At 42.0% G+C, this 18,037-nt stretch overlaps 1 protein-coding gene across 1 annotated transcript in view; it reads left to right on the forward strand.

Annotated features, from left to right (window-relative positions):
• The first annotated feature begins 338 nt into the window (after nucleotides 1–338).
• The window catches only part of ANKFN1 (ankyrin repeat and fibronectin type III domain containing 1), a 176,297-nt gene continuing 158,598 nt past the window's right edge, over nucleotides 339–18,037 (forward strand). The window contains exon 1 of the mRNA XM_032805646.2: nucleotides 339–416. The gene's annotated coding sequence lies outside the window, so the exon portion shown is untranslated. The remainder of the gene's footprint in view (nucleotides 417–18,037) is intronic.

Consider the following 18,037-nt stretch of genomic DNA (forward strand, 5'->3'; position numbering starts at 1 on the left):
TCACCCTCCCCCCCAAATCTGTTAATGGTTACTTTTCTTTTAAAAATTCCAAATCACCCTTTCTGTGTGTGGGGAGAGGGTGGGTTATAAAACATTTGAAGCTTTTAATCCTTTTTCCCCCTGACACTGCTATGCTGTTTGCACTACTCAAGAGCCCAGCTCCAAATGAGGCAGCCATTCTTAACCTATGCAGACAAAGGGAGTGGTTCCCCTAGCAACAGGAACCATGTGGAGGTTCTCAGAGAGCTCTCTTCCCCCCCTACTCATGTTTTCTTTCAAGTTAGCATTTTGCACAGCATCTCAGGTAGAGACTCCGACAACTGGGCTAGCGGAAAGCAACTCTTCTGGCTTTACAGAACCAGCATTTGAAAAGCAATTATTCCTCATGCATCAGACAGAAAATATGATAATCATGGGTAAGTGAACTGGCAAACATCCCAAGTTGATGATGTGTTGGTGGGGAGGAAGTTCAACACGCTAAGAGACTGAACTGCTCAGTGCTTTCTAATAGTATGTGTTTTTGTAATAGACACAGTGGTGTGATATTTGCATCTTTTATTGACATGCTCATATCTCTAGATCAGCGGGTTTACTGCTTTGAGTAGGAGTTAGAAGACCTGGGTTCTAATGCTGGCTCTGCTGCTGGCTTGCTGTGTGACCTTGGGCAAGCCACTTCACCGTTTTGTACCTCAGTTTCCTCATCTGCAAAATGGAGGTATAAGAACACAGGGCATTGTGAGGATTGAATATGTAAAGTCCTATATTAATGTACCATTATCTCTGAGATTTTACACACATTAGTATTAGCTTCAAGAGCAAGTATAGTTTTGTCAAGCAGTTCCTAATTTTCATTATAGCTTCAACACCATTTATTTTTCCTGCAGGTTTAGCTACATATTTTTTCCCTCCAGTACAGTACTTATGAATCTTAGCAAGTGTATAATGTATATTATATAGTATGTGTGTGTGTATGTGTGTATACACACGCATACATATACACATATACATATGTATGTATATATGTGTGTGTGCGCTTTACCTGAAATGAGCCATGGATCTGGTTAACTGAAAATCATGTTGTATTGTGGTGAAATTGAATGTATAATAACACAGTGGTTTTAATCTTATTACATGCCAAACCATTAAAGTATGTCATTTTTATGCTCTCACTGCAGTTTTATTTATTATCAAAATGTTTGCAAGCCCAATTTTATTTGAGTAAGTCAATATGTACATTCCACAGGCTTTCACATAGGGGTTTCATCAGTGGATCTCAAAGCATTTCCCAGGCTTTAATGTGAAGGAAGGGGAATATTATCCCCATTTTACACACAGCCTCTCCTTGGCTTGCCCAGTCATATAGAAAATCTGTGGGAGAGCAGGAAATTCAATCCAGGTCTCTTAAATTCTAGGCTAGGGCCCAAACCATTGCAGTGTCCTTCTTCAGAACACAGCATCGTGCTTTCTAAATACAATTTAAGTTTTTGGTCATATAAGACTTTTGTGTGTGTAGAAACAAACCATTGCAGAGTAATAGTATATGTTGGTCATTTTTGCATAGTCTTTCTGATGGTTCCAATCTGCAGTTGGGTAGCACTCTGCATGGACAGTCATAATAAGTGCACTTACTAATATAGCCAATTATTGCAGGCTATCATGGTAACTGCACTTGCAAATTAGATGCACAGTTACAGGCATATGCTGTCTGCAGATCATGTCAATGATGTACGTTATTGTTGCTTTGTTTTATTACTTGTGAGTCTGGGGGAACATCCTGTGGAAATATCATTTACTAGATGTTTGTGCAGAGCCTAACACAGGAGGGTTGGCTGCTTTGGGGTACTTCCAGGACACCAATATTACTGTCCTATTGTTATACAGAAAGTGCCATGGTGGGATTTTTAATGGTTATAAATGGTCAAAGCATTGACTTCTCTATCTCCTCTGAAAGACACCTCTATCAGAACAGTATCCCCTCGCAGGTACTTTGAGGGCACTGTGTCATTATTGACTCAAAGGGTAATTGATAACTCACTGCTACCCACAGCAGATAGGTGCTGCTTGGAGATTGCTCCAAGCATGCACACAGCCCATTCTTGCGGGACCTGTGAGATTTGATGGGATCACTGCCCAAAGGCCGGGGTATAGCTGCTGACACTGCCTGGCTTGCATCATTACCAGAATCCAGATCATATCAGTAATGCTTCCCCCTTGCCACCTATATCCACTGGTTCAGGAAGTAGTTATCTTGAAGTTGTTCTCAAGTTCAGGAGCTCTATGTGGCAACACATTGCAGCGCCAAAATGGTGAAATGTATTCTGTCCTTATTAAATGATGATATACCAGCACCTATCTCAAATTCTAGGTGCTTCACGTATACCACACTTCTTGAGCTGCCCATACATAATCTGAGGCTGATTTGAAGAGAAGGGTTAGGGGGTTTTGTTTTGTGTTTTGTTGCAAAGACCAAGAGAAATAAATTGTAATTGACCAACAAGAACAGTTAAGAGAAACTTTGTTAGGTGGCAGGATGTCAAGGAGTCGGAGAAACTTTCATGCTCTAGCAGGAAATATAATCACACCATTTTCTTAAGTTTATCACTTGTACATCATGGGATTGTCACTGCTGAAGAAAGGCAGGATTTATGTGTGTGAAATCATTTTCTATCCAGGTTGATTTCTTGTCTAAAAATTAGAAGGTACAGCTCTTCCAGAATACCTGTAGCCAAAAAGTATAGCTATTTGCCATTTATTGTGACCTAGATCCTGGCTTTTATATCACAGCCTAGAGTAGGGTGAGCAGATGTCCCGATTTTATAGGGACAGACCCAATTTTTGGGTCTTTTTCTTATATAGGCTCCTATTACCCCCCACCCCCTGTCCCACTTTTTCACACTTGCTGTCTGGTCACCCTAGCCTAGAGTAGGAGGTGGTCTGGAGTCATACTGCCCAAGGTGCACTGTGGGTGGGCAATCTGCTTGATCCATTAGGCACTGCAGGCAAATGCAGGGTAGGGGCAGGCCAAGACCTCATGCCTCTCTGCCCAATTTTCATCATAGTCCTTTCTGGACAGCTCGGGACCATAGGGGCCGCTATTGTGAGTGGCTCCCATGCAACCCATCACAATCTAAGCTGTTATGCTGGGGTTTTCAAAGGTGCCTTAAGAGACTTAAGTGCACAAATCCCATTGAAAGTCTACGGTAGTTGGTCACCTAGGTCCCTTAGACCCTTCTGAAAATCCCAACTCCCTTTGTTCATACGTACAAGAGACACAAATTGAAAGTGTCCCATACTCCAAAGATCTTAAATTCAGTGGACATAGAGAGGGCCAGGTACACTGGGCAACCCAGACGACCTAGCATGATAAAAATATAATGCTAATTATTTATGCTAACTCCTTGTGGGCACTGCAGGAGGAAGTGGCTGCAAACCTTAAAGGATTCAGCAGATGCTTGGAAGAGCAATCCCTGTCTCTGAGGTTATTAAAAGTGTGGGGAGGAGGGGAGAGAAAATCTGGTTGACCTCTTCCTTATAGACTTTCTGGGCCATATATAATATTTCTAAAATAAAGCTGACAAGAGCGTAGGGAAGATGATTTGTCTCCCATTCCCTTTTCTGTCACTATTTCAAACTTTTGGGCAGATAAACGGTCTTTCTGTTTGTTTGGGGTTTTTTTGGTGCTAAGTACAATTTTTTACTAAGATTTGGCATTTTTAATACAAGCTCCTTTCCAAAAGCAACAAATGTCCTGTATGCTGGCAGGTTTATATTTCTTCTCTCTATGTGAATGCTAGGTTGGGGCTTTTAATTGACTAGTCTTCTCCTGAATGGTACAACTGATTTATTCTTTTATTGATGATCAGATGGACATTTCTATTTCTATTAATTCTTCAGTCATATTCTTTGTCAAACTTCCTTTCCCTCCCCCTATTTTCAATAACAAGATGATTTTCCTTCTGCATCAGTTCCATTTCGTGGATGTTGCCTTTTCCTGCTTCTCTCCATTACAGTGCTGTCCCATGAAAAGAGAAGCATTGCCTATATATTTTTCTCAGCTCTCTTGTCATTAAAAGTGTATGTGTGTTTGCTGTAGGGTAGCTGCTATGAATTGTCACTGACTGAACCCAGGGACTCTTATTTTAGACTCCAGATCCATGCATGGGGCAACAGAAAGCAAAATCAGAGGAAGCATTCTCAAGGGAAAGTATGTATGTTTTATCACTTCACAGTCTCATCTTCTCTTTGTCACCATCTCTAGACCTCGTGATGCATTGCTATAGAGGTAAAATATTAACCTTTAGCCATCTTAAGAGGGGTCCATCACCACCTGCACATACCTCTGGTAGCCAACCAATCAGAGACATCCTCAATCCCTGCCCTGTGGGATCACATGACTCTGGTGTCAAGGGATCACAAGGCAAATTAAATTCCTTGATTGTGTTTCCTCCACACCTTATTTGGAATGCTCAAGCTTGGCTACACCTTGTGAATTTTCCTGGCTTTCTAGCCAACATAGGAGGATCAGCAGTGATTAGAGAGGGAGGGGGATCTTGTGGTTACAGTATTGGCTAGAAACACGAGGTCTGGATTCTATCCCTGATTCTGCCACTGATTTCCTGCGGCTTTAGTATAAAAGTGAGTCAGATTCATATATATAATTTTTTAAAGGAAATATCAGCTATACCCTTCTACCCAGTCATGGTCAACAATGACAGAGAACGGGGAGAGTTCTGGAGGAAAACCCAGGAGCCCAGCTTCAGCTAGGCTAAGTTGACATTGAAATCAAGACATCCAGGAGAAGATGTGGCAGGGACAGGCAGAGACACAGCATTGGATGGGAAGAGGCTGGTTCAGAGTGGAGAGGTAGATTTGTAAGTCATCAACAAAAGCAGCAGGTGAGTTGATGAGCTCACCTAGAGAGAAGGCTAAGGACAGAGCTTTGTAGGGTTGATCAAATATCCTAAACACCATTGTTCTAAAACTTTCCAAGGCTCATATCACTTTTTTCATTCACATACTGACAATGCTCCGATACATAATCTTTGGGTTTAAAACAGAAATGGGCCAAAGATGAAAAGTTGTACCTGGATCTAAACTTCCTCAAAGTACAAAGTTACTACAGATCTTGTTCAGACCCATCCCTAGTGTAAATCATATGGTAACAGGTCCCTCGCAAATATTCTTTTCATGTGGGCAGTTGTGATAACCAGCTAGTTAGATCTTCATAAATCTTTGCTAATAAATGGTCAGATTCTTTAGCACCTTGTTGGACAATATGGGAATACACAATGGCTGAATGCATTCTCAAGGAGTACTGAATTCTTTTTTCTTTTTTTGGGGGGGGTGAGGAAGGGTTAACTTTATTTAGCTTGACACTAAAATGTTCTTTGTATCTGAATCCAGGCCTCGACTATTCTGACTGGATTTTAAAATGGATAGGGATTTCTAATCGAAACCAGACATTGTAATGGTTAAAATAATAGTTCATGAAAGTTGACTTATGGAGCTCAGTGTGTTTTTGAACAATAAAGTTAAAGGCATTGTGAAATACTTGACTCTGTGTAAAAGCCACATGATTGGATGGTAGTTTGAGAGGGTTTCTGTAAAAATATTTAAAATTATGACCATATTTCAAAACCAATTATAATACTGTGTGTTGAATGTATTCAGAAGTCATTGCTGAGCTAGAATTGCCTTATTTAAATCAATGTAGCCATTTGTGTTTCTTTTATATTTTCTAAATCACTAGGTATTTTATGTATGGAAAAATCTATGTACAGCCATTGCAAAAAAGGTCTGGAAAAGAACCGGCCATTTTTTTTTAATTCTGTCTGGTCTGACACTTTTTTCTGGCTCACAAGTGAAGGTAATCATTCAGGTTTTATTTAGTAGACAGCCAGAAAGTTATCCTTAAAAAAAAAAAACCCTCAACATAGCATTTTATTTTGTTTTTGCATTAGATGTTAAACCCAGTGATTGGTTGAAAAAGTTTGTTAGGGCTAAATAGGCTGACATTGCCTGTATAAATCATTGCATATATAATGACCTAATATTCATAATTTTAAATGTGACATCCTCTGCACAAGACTTTCTCTGTAATCTCTTTGCTTTTTATTTAGATGTAATATACAGTGAAACCTGCATTAAATGCCAAGTCCAGCCTCCTGCCTTAATATGGACCATTTTAAAGGTTCCTCAATGTCCAGAATGTGTCCAGAATGATTTTGTTTGACCTTTAGTTAGATCAACTCTGCTAGACTGATTTCTGCTGGCTCCTTCTGGCATCACTTAAGACAGATGTGACTGTAGCTGACAGTATTCCCCAGCATTTTAAGATCCCTAAATTAAGTATGTTACTTCTTCCATTGTCTTTGTCAAATGAGCATAAAGCAATTACCCCCATTCATTTATATTTGGGGCAGGAAGCCTATCTTTTGGCTACGTGCTTTTTACATTTAGGGGTAGATCCTTAACCGGTGTGCAATGTCATAGGTCCACTGCTATTGACTTCAGCAGGCCTACGACAATTTATACCAGCTAAGTATTTGCTCCTTATAGCATTGCATAAAGAATAATGTCATTTCACATGGATAACATAATTTATGAGGCTGAGCAGTAACAATTCCTGTATATTGTCTGTTTGAAGGCAGCAAAATGGGATTGCGATGGAATTTACTCCAGCTTAATGCTTTCTGTTGCATTAATCATTTTCTTCCAACTCCAAGACATACAGTAGTATTATTTTGAAGGTGGTATGTGTTTACATTGAACGTTGTCAGTCATTACAGCATGGTTAGAATGAGTTCAGACTTAGAATTTAGATTAAACTTACATCCATCCTCCAGGAAAGGGGGGGAAATAAACAGGGTCATTTTCTACATGCTGTCATAGTAGAGATGGTACTGGAAATAAAGTTAAAAAATATGCAGCATATAAATTTGGGGGGTAATTAGAGACTCTAAAGGAGAGAAAAGTATGATATTAATGTCCCACTGTATTTGCAGTGCAAACTAGTGGGGTTACTTTGTCACAGTGTCTAATGTACCTTTGCAGACATAGATGGCTAAAAGGAAGATTAAATGCATGTGGTCCTAACCACCTTTCATATCTTTACAGCTAAACATTATTTATAGAAATCAATTAGTTCTCTGTCTCCGCTATTTTATTATGAGCCTCTATCCAAGTTTCTGACAAGTTCTTTAAGAGGATGATTGATGGTAAACTTTCAAAATGAATCAAAAAAGGAACTCCTCTGCGGGAATTGGTAGTGAGGAGAAAGGCGAATGACGGTAAAGCACAAACTGGGCACTAGGAACCTGTATGTACAGAAGAAGTGTGATCATTATTACATGCTATTTTTCCCTAAAGACTTGAGCTCAGCTTAATATTTGCTGCTGAAAACTAGGTGATGTTTTACATCTCCTATTTAATTTGTGGCAATGGAAGTATTATTTACTTATGAAAGCAGCAAATGCTCAATACATGTTATGCTCCATTCCTGATCCAGCAAACACTTACTCACCTGTGTAGTCCCATGGAATTCAGTTACTTCTGTGCGTAAGTATTTATAGAATCAGGCCTTTGTGGCTTAAATTATTATTTAACTAACGAAGGATGCTGCTTTCAGGACGATGGTTGATTTGCCTATGTTAGTAATAGAATACGAATCCCAGTGGCCCCAATCCTTCCTGCACAGAGCCCTGTTTACTTCAGTGGGATTCCACATTGGGCCTACTCACACAGTTCTCTTTGCAGGATCAGGATCTACAGTTGATAGGATTTTCAGGTGCCGATGAATGAAAAATTATTTATTTTATGTTAACTGGGCCCTTTCTCGCTAGCTGAAGCTCACTGAAGTCAATGGGAGTCTTTCTAATCCTTTCAGTGAGCTGTGGGTCAGGCTCACATAGCAATTTTCATCTTCAAAGTACTTTAAAAATATTAACTAGTTCATTCTCCTCAAATGCCTGTCTATAAAATGGGGGCAGTAATGCTTACTTTACTTATCTCAGAGCGGACAATAATCTGAGCATCCAGGAAAGCAGAGTGGTCAGGTACTGCTCTGGAAGCCAGGAGACCTGAATTCAAATCCTACCTAAGCCACTAAACTGCTGTGTAACCTTAGCTGAAGTCACTTCACCTTCCTATTTCTATTTGTCTTATTTACTTAGATTGTGAGCAATTTGGGCCATGGATTGTCTCTTAACATGTGATTTCCCAGTGCCTGGCACAATGAGGCCTCAGTCTCAGTTGAGGTCTCTAGATGCTACTGTAATATGAATAAATAATAATAAAAGTCTGTAATAATCACTTTAGAGGTTTTAAATTGAACAAAGTGGTGATCATTTCAAAAGCTTCAGAAATGTGTCACGTCAGTTGTAATGCTTTACCTTAAGCATTTACTATTTTTTTCAACCAAAGTTATTAACTTGTCTTTGATAGAACAAATTGCCAATCACCAACCTGTGTATTTTTCTAAGCAGTGAAATTTAACACACATGTTACAGATACCTGTATAAGACCATTTCCAGTGGCTGTGTATTGCTCAAGAAAGTGGGTTTTGTTTTAGAAAGACATGCACTATCAGCAGCACCGGGATCACTGCCATTGCTGCAGCCTGAAGAAGGCTGCAGGCCCAGCTGGAGCCAATTATGCACTTTCTGCTGGGGGATTGTGAGCACCTGGGTGGTAATCACTGGGCTAATGAGGTAATTGGGAGAATGTAAGTGGAAGGAACAAGAAGCAAGGGACAGCTCAGAGGATGAGTGTGAGGGCTGCAGGGAAGCCAACCCTTGCAGTAAGCTTGCATTACACTGTGTTACTATGCAACAAAAGAATAAATGCACACCTTGGTGAAAGATAACAACGCGATGTATGTTTGTGACTCTGATTCCTCCTGAACTGGCCAGACAGTGCAGTTCAGCGGGTAGCGACAGAGGTGCCCTGCGACACATGGGGGCTTTTTCCGGGAGCATTAACTCTCTCAAGCTAAGAGGAGACTGAAGGGGAACCTGTGTGAAGGAAGGAGATCTGGGCAAGATGCTGGGCTGGCTAATGAAACAACCAAAGGGGATGCAGCAGGTGGAGAGGCAAGCGCTTCTGAGCTGGCGGGTGGAACAGCAGTGAATGTTACAAGAGTTCATGAAGGAGCAGGCCCAGTACAGCAACAGCTCCCGCAGAGACTGGTGAATTCCAGTGAGGGAGCTGGAAATCAAATGATAGGCCTGGGTCTAGGTAAAATGGCCCCAGGGGATGACCCTGATGCCTTTCTACTAACCTTTGAGCTGGTGGCTACTAGCACTGGCCAGGGCTAGGGTGCCTGGGCACTTTGGCTAGCTCCTTATCTGGTCGACGAGGCTCAGGCAGCTTATATAGCCCTGAGGAAATGCCAGGCCAAAGACTATGATACACTGAAGGCTGCTATTTTGGACAGAGTTGACCTGCCAGCTGAGAAATACTGTCAGACATTCAGGTCAGCCAGCTAGAATGGTGGGATATGTCCCAGGGCCTTTGTACAGAAATTGTCAGACTGGGCAACTCAGTGGTTGCTACTGGATAGACAGGACATTGAGGCCCCAACCCTGAGACTGTAAGAGTCTGGGTTCAGAGGTACCAGCAGAATGATTAGATATGATGCTAAATTAACCAAGGAATATGTGGAGGTGGACTTTCCATGGAAAGAGCTCCATACCGCTATCAGGGCCGGCGCTTCCATTTAGGCGACCTAGGCGGTTGCCTAGGGCACCAGGATTTGGGTGGGGGCATTTTGCTGCTCTCGGCGGCAATTCGTCAGCGGGGGGTCCTTCTGCGCTCCGAGTCTTCAGCGGCAATTCTGCAGCAGGTCCTTCACTCGCTCTGGGACCCGCCACTGAAGTGCCCCAAAGACCAGGAGCGCAGAAGGACACCTCCCCCGCCCCGCTGCAGAATTGCCGCTGCCGACCAGGAGCGCAGAAGGACCCCTGCCTAGGGCGCCAGAAACCCCGGCATCGCGCCTGACTCCTATGACCAAGGATAGAGGGAAGAAGATTGAAGAACATCATACAGGGGTAGCTCAGAAGGAGACTCAGAGAGTAAACCTGGGCTGAGGGAAGCCCATCCTTGCTGAAAGCCTGCATTACACTGTGTTACTATGTAAGAAAAGAATAAATGCACACCTTGGTGAAAGATAACAACCGGATGTGTGTTTGTGACCGTGAAACCACCTGAACTGCCCAGGCAGTGACATAGAATTTATAACCTTGAAACAAATATCCACAGTGAATCTTGTGTTCTTCTGGGATTCTACTTCAGGCTTTGCCCTGGTCAACTTCTCACTTGTTTTCTGTCAGTTTCCATATTATAGGATAACTTTTTTAGGATTAATTTTCCCTGTGTGACTGCTTGCTGCAACACTTCCAATTTCAATTTGTAGGCCATTTGTTGCAAAATAAAATAAAAATAAATGTGCAACAGCATAGTTCATGATTTAAGACACTATTCTTCATTAGGAGGATGAACGTGTTAGTAGAACCCAGCTTTTGAGGGCAACTTTTTTCATCAAGCACTGTTATGAAATATAAAGCACCGTGTGTGTCCGAGAGGGGTGTATGCTTGGTTTATTGCAAGTCCAACAGTAATAAGTGTATTTGCCTTTTAAATAATGTGATCCACTTTGTGAATGATTAGCCGGTTGCTCGAGCACATTCTCTTGCATTCACACTGAAAGACTTAGCTTCATGAATGTCGAGGTCTAGCTGGGTGTATTTTAGGCCTGTTACCTGTGCCAGTATTCTGTCTCTTTGGAACTCTGATGGTGCAGGATTTGGTACACCATTAGGTTCAGAAAGGCATCTTTCCTCAGTATTACTTGGGAAATTTCTTGAGGATAGTAAAATGTTCAATGCATAGTTTGAAATTGTTTTGGAAGATGATGAACAAATATGGATAAACTGAGGAATTCATAGATAATCCTCTACGGAGAATTACAGTCATTAACTAAAGACTATGAAATCTTTAAATCAGAAGTACTCTGATAGCGACTGAAAGTTCCACACTCATTGACTGTGGCTTCTAACACAAAAACACCAGGCAATGAACCCTTGGAGCATACAGTGTGCAAAGGGCAGTGAGTGGTCTAAGGAGTTTGTCTTGCTTTCACAACCAAACGGTGTTGCGAGCTGGCACAGGGGGAGCATAGGTGCTAGAGCTCAGGGTGCTGCCATCTGCCCCCCCCCCCCCCCCGGCTTGAAGTGGTTTCCATCATATACAGGGTTTACAATTTGGTTCAGTGGCTCTCAGCACCCCCACTACACAAATTGTTCCAGAGCCCCTGAGGAGGAATCTATTTCTGTACAGTGGAACATAGGGGAGTCTGTCCAGAACTTGATTCCTGGTGGCTCTGGCTTCTGCTCTGTGTGGGTCAGAGAGAGGGCACATTCCCCAGCCGACAGAGACCCAAGAGGAGAGGGGAAGAAAAGGCGTGGGCTGTGGGTGAGCAGGGACCAGGAAGTGGCAGGAGATAAGCAGGAACCAGAATTTGCTCCCATCTCCTCCCAACATCTGAACTGGCCACACTTCTGGCCACCCTTCCGACTGGCCAGTCCTCTGCACATGGATGCAGCTACATGCTGATGCAAGTGCTAATACTTGTGTTACCTAAAACACATATTGCAGACAGTGTGGATTTTATGTGAGCAAAGGAACGCACCCATGGGCTTTGAGTATCAAATATGATCAGTGCAGTGCACCTGCCATATGAGATGATGCATTACTAATATCCACATTGGCACTTTAGCTGCAGTTCAAGAAAGCAACCCTATTCGGGGAGAGCACTTAAGCACATACTTAAGGTTAAACGTGTGCTTAAATGCTCTTCTGATTTAGGATCTTTCTCAAGTACTTCACTTTCTATTTCTAATCAGATGCCACTTGCAATGTTTTAAAGCTGGAGGTAAAGGTGCAATATTAATGCACAGCAGCAGCAAACCAAAACTGGTGATACATGTGGTATTTCTGTAGCCTGGATAGTATTGCCTAGTCTTGTTTCGCAGTCATTTGGGTAACAATCGGAGAAGCTCCAAACACACACTTTGATGCAGATAGAAATACACTCAGGGCAAAGCATATAAATTGCTATTTCATCCTATTCTATTGTAACAAGTGCCTCCTCTCCCCCGAGAATGAAATTACTACAGCAAATTCATAGTATAGTAAAATAACAGTATTTATTTCAGACTCTCGTGTACTAAATTTGGCAGAGTATCAGTTGCCAATGCTCCTGCAGCTTTTGCTACAGAATATTTTCAAGCTTTTTTCATGGCGGTGGGTGTTTACAGAAAGCTTATTCACTTTTTTGGATGGCATTCGTCTTTTTGCATTTGGAGGCCAATCATCAATTCCTTTTGGCTTTCATTGGCATCACATTCATCATTCAGGACTGATTCATTTGGATTTTATAAACGGGGCTGTAATATGCCATTCTGTAGAAATTCTCTCCTCTCTCTTAAGGTGTTTAACTCAGCTATATGTAATTCAAAACAGAGGAACAGCAAGTTTTAAGAGTCCCATTTTCAAAAGCCACTTAGGGTAAAACTTTCAAGACTGCCCAGGTGACTCAGGCTCCTAAATCCCATTTTCAAAACTAACATAAGCACTTAGAAGCTTAAGTCTAAATGAAAGTCAGGGGATTTAAACTCCTGGTCACTTAGATGCTGTTTGAAATGTTTATATAAAGTTTACTAAAATGAAACTGAAGTATGGAATAGGCAGAAGCAGAGCTAATCCCCCTGCAATGAATAGAAAATTGAAAATTCACCAATTTTTGAAAAATGCTCACCGTTTTTGACCAATTCTAGAAATAAGCCCTAATCCTGACTTGGAAGGTGAAATTTACTGTAAGACTTAGGGGAGAATTTAGTCTCCTGCACCATTCATTTCTCCTTGGTGAGATTGCCAAATTAGTTGGTGGATTTTTTTGTGACAGAAAACTGCCTGGAATCACCAAACGACGTAGATGTCTGAATTCTCGGTGGGGAAGTAATGACTGCAGACTGGGGCTACCAGAAGGAATCAATTAGAGCCATTTGAAATGGTGATATTGACGCCTGCCCATCAAGAACTGAAGGGTGAGACTGTCATAAGCACTCGGCATTTTCTTAACTCTGTTCCCATTGAAGTCAAAATCCCACCCGAGACTGTTAATCTCTTTCATGCAGGCCACAGAACAGAGCAGTTGAGTATTTTTTAATACATCAAGAGTAACAGTTGTGCATGGTAGGGGCTAATGAGGATGTGACCAAGTGGCCACAACTTTATTAAAACAAACAACAGAGGGTTACCTCCCCATGCCTGCCAAAGGTAACCTGGTCTGGAAGTACTGAACAGTGAAAAGAGGGCGGCTAGTGTCAGCCCACAGGCTTCCCCTTTTTGATGCCTAAATCCAAACCAACCTAGTTATGCAAGACCTAATCAGCTCACTTAATCCCAAAATGCTGATAGGCCAATACCATAGACATGGCTTGTAGATCCAGGAAGGCTACTGTACAGAGAAACTCTGTCTCATCATGAGAGCACAGGCATCCCTGTGATTCCATCCCCCTTCTGCACAAAGAGTGGGTTGATACCTCTTTCCAAGGAAAGGTCATTGACTCATTCCCACATTATCCTGGCCACCTTAGGACTGGGAGACCCAGCTGCACCACCCCACGGATGGGTCTCTAACTCCTCCTTAGGGCAGCCTCACCACAGCTACCACTAGCCTTTTGTTTCGCTGGTGTCCCCCAGCAGCAAACCTTGCTACTGAGTCCTGATCCGTAACAGTGTGCCCAGGTCCAAAATCGTTCACAGCACTGTGTTCCCTGTTGGTGTTTAGCCACCCATTCATGAGCCCTGTGTGTGACGCTGTGGCCAAGAACCCAGCTCACGAGAGGAACCTGCCAGTCCGGTCCTGCAATTCCCAAGTGCAAAAGTGAAAGTACAAGTAATGCCATGAGACTGGAAGTGAACCAATATCCGTCCAAGCAGGGTAGCTATGCAATCCCAGGGAAGACATGGCCAAACATGGATGGACATAAGCCCACAGACAGAATGAATGTCACCCGCTCCATGCTTGTATCTTGTGGTCCCTGTGGCCATCAGTGGCACCAGATGGAACTGCCCCAATTTGTATCTATTGTTCTATCAAGTGTTTTGCTGTTTTTACCGACTTTTCTCTTAGTCCATCTGACAGTATAGGTAATGGTTTCACGTTCCCTGCTAGAAGGATGTGCTGAAATGAAATAACCTGATGACAACAATATGCATCGTTAAAACCTTAGCATATGTGGAATCTACCTGTGTCTTTAAGTTGACTGTTTAAATAGCTGACTGTTGTCTGGGTTTGGTGCTACGTCTCACTGTGGCTGAAATAGTTTTTCACTTTGGCTGTTGTATATTTGAAATGTTATTGGGATCAAATATTGTTTAGATTGGGATTCTCAGAGGGGCAGAAAGTTAGGTGGCCAATTCCTATTGACTTTCATTGGGACTTGAGCACTTGCATTGAGCTAGATCTGTCATTTCCTGCAGATTAATGACCTGCTCAGTGGAGTTAACCCCACTTGGCCTTCATTTTGCACGACATTTCTGATGCTGTGGGCATTATTGCTTATTGCTGCAAAACACGTGCACCCTGTCTTCCCCCATGCAGCAGTTCCCCGCTAACACACGCAGAGTTATGTGGCATTATTTCATGGATGGTGCGTTTTCAGCTGTCACATACAGCAACATTGCAGAAAATCTGCGCCTTTGAGCTAAATTAATCAGATTGTTTGTATCCTCAGCGGTCCAAACAATGTGCATGTGTTCGCATGTCTGTGTCATACTGGATCTGTGGGTGCATGTTTCTATGTGTATAAAATGTGTATGTATTTGTATTATGCATTTTGGCTATACAATAAAATGCACAGTGTTTGTTCTGATGAATGACACACCATCAATAATGTCGACAGTTAGGCAGGAGTGAATTGTCCGTGCAGCAGGACAGCGTGTGTTAGTACAACTTTTGCATTCAGAACCTTGTTAATACTAGCACACCTTTGCCTATCAGTAATTAGGCCATAGTCATTCTCTGATATGTCTGAGAACTCCTTGGGGAAGTTCTAGTTAGCAGGGACCTGAAAGAATCCCTTTCAAGCTTCCTGACCAATAGGGAAATAAAAAATGAGGCAGGCTTTCTATCCCCTTTAGAAAAGACTGGCTCACTGCCTCATTGGTTCTGATTCTGGGAAGGGACTCGTCCATCATTATTAACTCACCATATTACTCTGTAATAGAGCGTTATGGGCCACATCCTCAGCTGGCTCAGTTGCAGTGAAGTCAATGGAGCTATGCCAGTTTACACCATCTGAAGATCTGGGACCCTCATTGAAAGAGAGAGTAGAACAAACAACCATCGTTGCAGTCGGGAAGTCTTTTCAATACTGAAGAAACAAACATTTAAAACAAGGAATCAAGAGAGCTCCTCAGCTGGGGTTTAGATTGCGGCAGGGCCTATCTTTTTGTTTCACTTTGGTCTAGCTCCTAACACAACAGGAGCCTGGTCCATGACGAGGGTTCCTAGGTGTTACCATAATGCAGATAAAGAATAAAATCTTCAGACCCTGAATGTGGAGTTCAACCTTTGCGAAAGCATTCTCATCTCTCTCTCTTCCCCTCTTCTCCTCCCCCTAGTCAGCTAAGCACTTAGGCAGCAGTAGGGGAAGCTGAGCTGGTGTTTACCCCTTGTTCACCAGACATGGGGTAGTACCCCTGCACTGTGTCACACAACAGCTCACGATGATATAAACGTCAATCCGCTTTCATTTCTTATTTTCTCCAGAGAAGGTTTCTTCTTTGGTGTGTAAATGAATTTTGTGGCTTGTTTTCCAGGAACAATGTGGGCTGAGGGTCGGGGAGGGGAGGACATATGGTGTCTTTTTCTGGTTTAACATGGAAATTACAAGGGGGGGGGAGTTAGTTTCTTAATTTAGAAATCACTCTCGGAGGCTGGTTTCTCAGAAAACATAAAGCTCTGCCACATCACTTTTTTTCACAAGTGATTAGGGAAGCTACTGTTAGGCAATTCAAAAGAAAAATGAGAAAACCACAGAGCCAGGATATGGGTGAAATGTGGGCAGTCATGTGGAAATGCCCTCTATTGAAAAGAAACATCCCTATTGTCCTTTTTCCTTTTCAGTGCTCAAATACTGTGGTGTTGCCAAAGTGTTCCCTTTGCAAAACTGCGCTGAAAATCCACCAGTTTCCCCAAATCCGATCTGAATTAGGATCCCAAGTATTTTATCTAACAAGTTTTCCCAATCCAGGTCCCAAATAGGCATGATCTTAAATACCTTGCTAAACTTTTAAGTACACAACTAACATGGTCAAAGGTAGACATGTGCTTAAGTATCTTGCTGAACTGAGTCTAAGTTCCCCATTTTTTATGATCAATCTGCATTGGTCCATTGCCAGTCTGAAATTGGGGAAGTGCCCCAGCTCTTCCAAAACTCCAAGGGACTGGAAAGAGATCTCGCTCTCTACATACATTCGCAACTGCTTAACATTAAGAAGTCCTGGTTTGCTGGATCAAAGCCTTAATAACCAATAACTTGTACTGATGTAACCCAATGAATATTTGCAATCAGTAACTTTTTTGCATTTCTTCCAAGAGCAACCTGCAGCATGCCAGACGTTAAATACCAGCTGCATCACACACAGAAACTGCCTCTTTGGGGCACTGGACTAGATGACCTCTCGAGGTCCCTTCAGACACAGATGTGAAGTATGTATCCAGCTCTTAGTGAAAGTCAGTCCCTGTCTCTATGCATTTGCACAGTGCATAGACCCTGATCTCAGCTAGGTCAATAGTCAGTGCCATAAAATAAATTATAATCAGAGTAATAATCCACCAACTGTTCTTACAAGATGTTCAGCCACTGGCCTTTTGGATTAGGAAAGAATAGACTGGTTTGTTTTGACAGCCTGGTGGTTGTCAAAAACCATCATGTAAATGGTCAAGGTTACTTGCCTCACTATTATTTTTTTGGTTGGTTGGTTATTTTTCTCCCCCATTTGAAGGATTATCAGGCAACTGAAATGCAAAAAGAGAGAATTTCTTTAAGGGGCTGATTCCAAACCCATTGGAGCCAACAGGAGTCTTCCCATCCATTTCAATGTTAATTGGATCAGATCCTGATAGAATTGCTTTAGGCCCCAATCCACTTAAACTCATGCTTAACTTCAAGCATATGAGTAATCCCATTGAAATCAAGTTAAGCACGTGCTTAAATGTTGTCCTGGATTGGAGGCATAGACAAGAAAACAGAATGTCCATAGTGATGCTTCTGATTGAAATGTTTCAAAAGATTACTAATGTAAGGAATTTTAACATGGTGTTACTAATTACTATGGTAATGCCCATCTGCTCTGCTAGGATCTGAGCCCAGTTCTTGTAGATGATGTACAGACACCTAGGAACTCAATCTCAGCCCTGAAGAGTTTACAATCTAAAAAGACTAGTGGCAGAGAAAGGGAACATGGAAAGGTGGGAGAAAAAAGTGTAATAGACAAGCAAAGGTCTTAGGGGTTTGATGGGCACATGGCTTGATAGTTGCATTTTTTTCCCATATGTATGTTTTCCTTATAATGTAATCAACGAAGAGTATTGAAGCTTTAAAAAAAGCAGAAAGCTTTCCAAAATTCTTGCTTCTGTCTACGAATCTCCATGGCTTCCATCTCTATAGTATCCGAAAGCCTCACAAATATTAATGGATGTATCCTCACCTCACCCCGTTGAGATATGGAGCTTTTATAGCTGCAGACTTCAAGCATTCCAAAGAATTCTTCGATGGGTTGGAGTCAGTGATGGGAGAAACAGCTGTGTTAACAAAAGAACCATCCAAAATATTGGTGCAAAACTCAAACTGAACTAACTTGACCTCAGCTGAACCTGAACTTTTTTTGAGATTTGGGCAATATTTAGGAATTATTATTAATGCTTCTGCCCTTAGGCCAAGACTGAAAGCAGAAATATCATGAAACT

This window comes from Chelonoidis abingdonii, chromosome 13 (assembly GCF_003597395.2).
Source record: "Chelonoidis abingdonii isolate Lonesome George chromosome 13, CheloAbing_2.0, whole genome shotgun sequence".
Taxonomy (NCBI): Eukaryota; Metazoa; Chordata; order Testudines; family Testudinidae; genus Chelonoidis; species Chelonoidis abingdonii.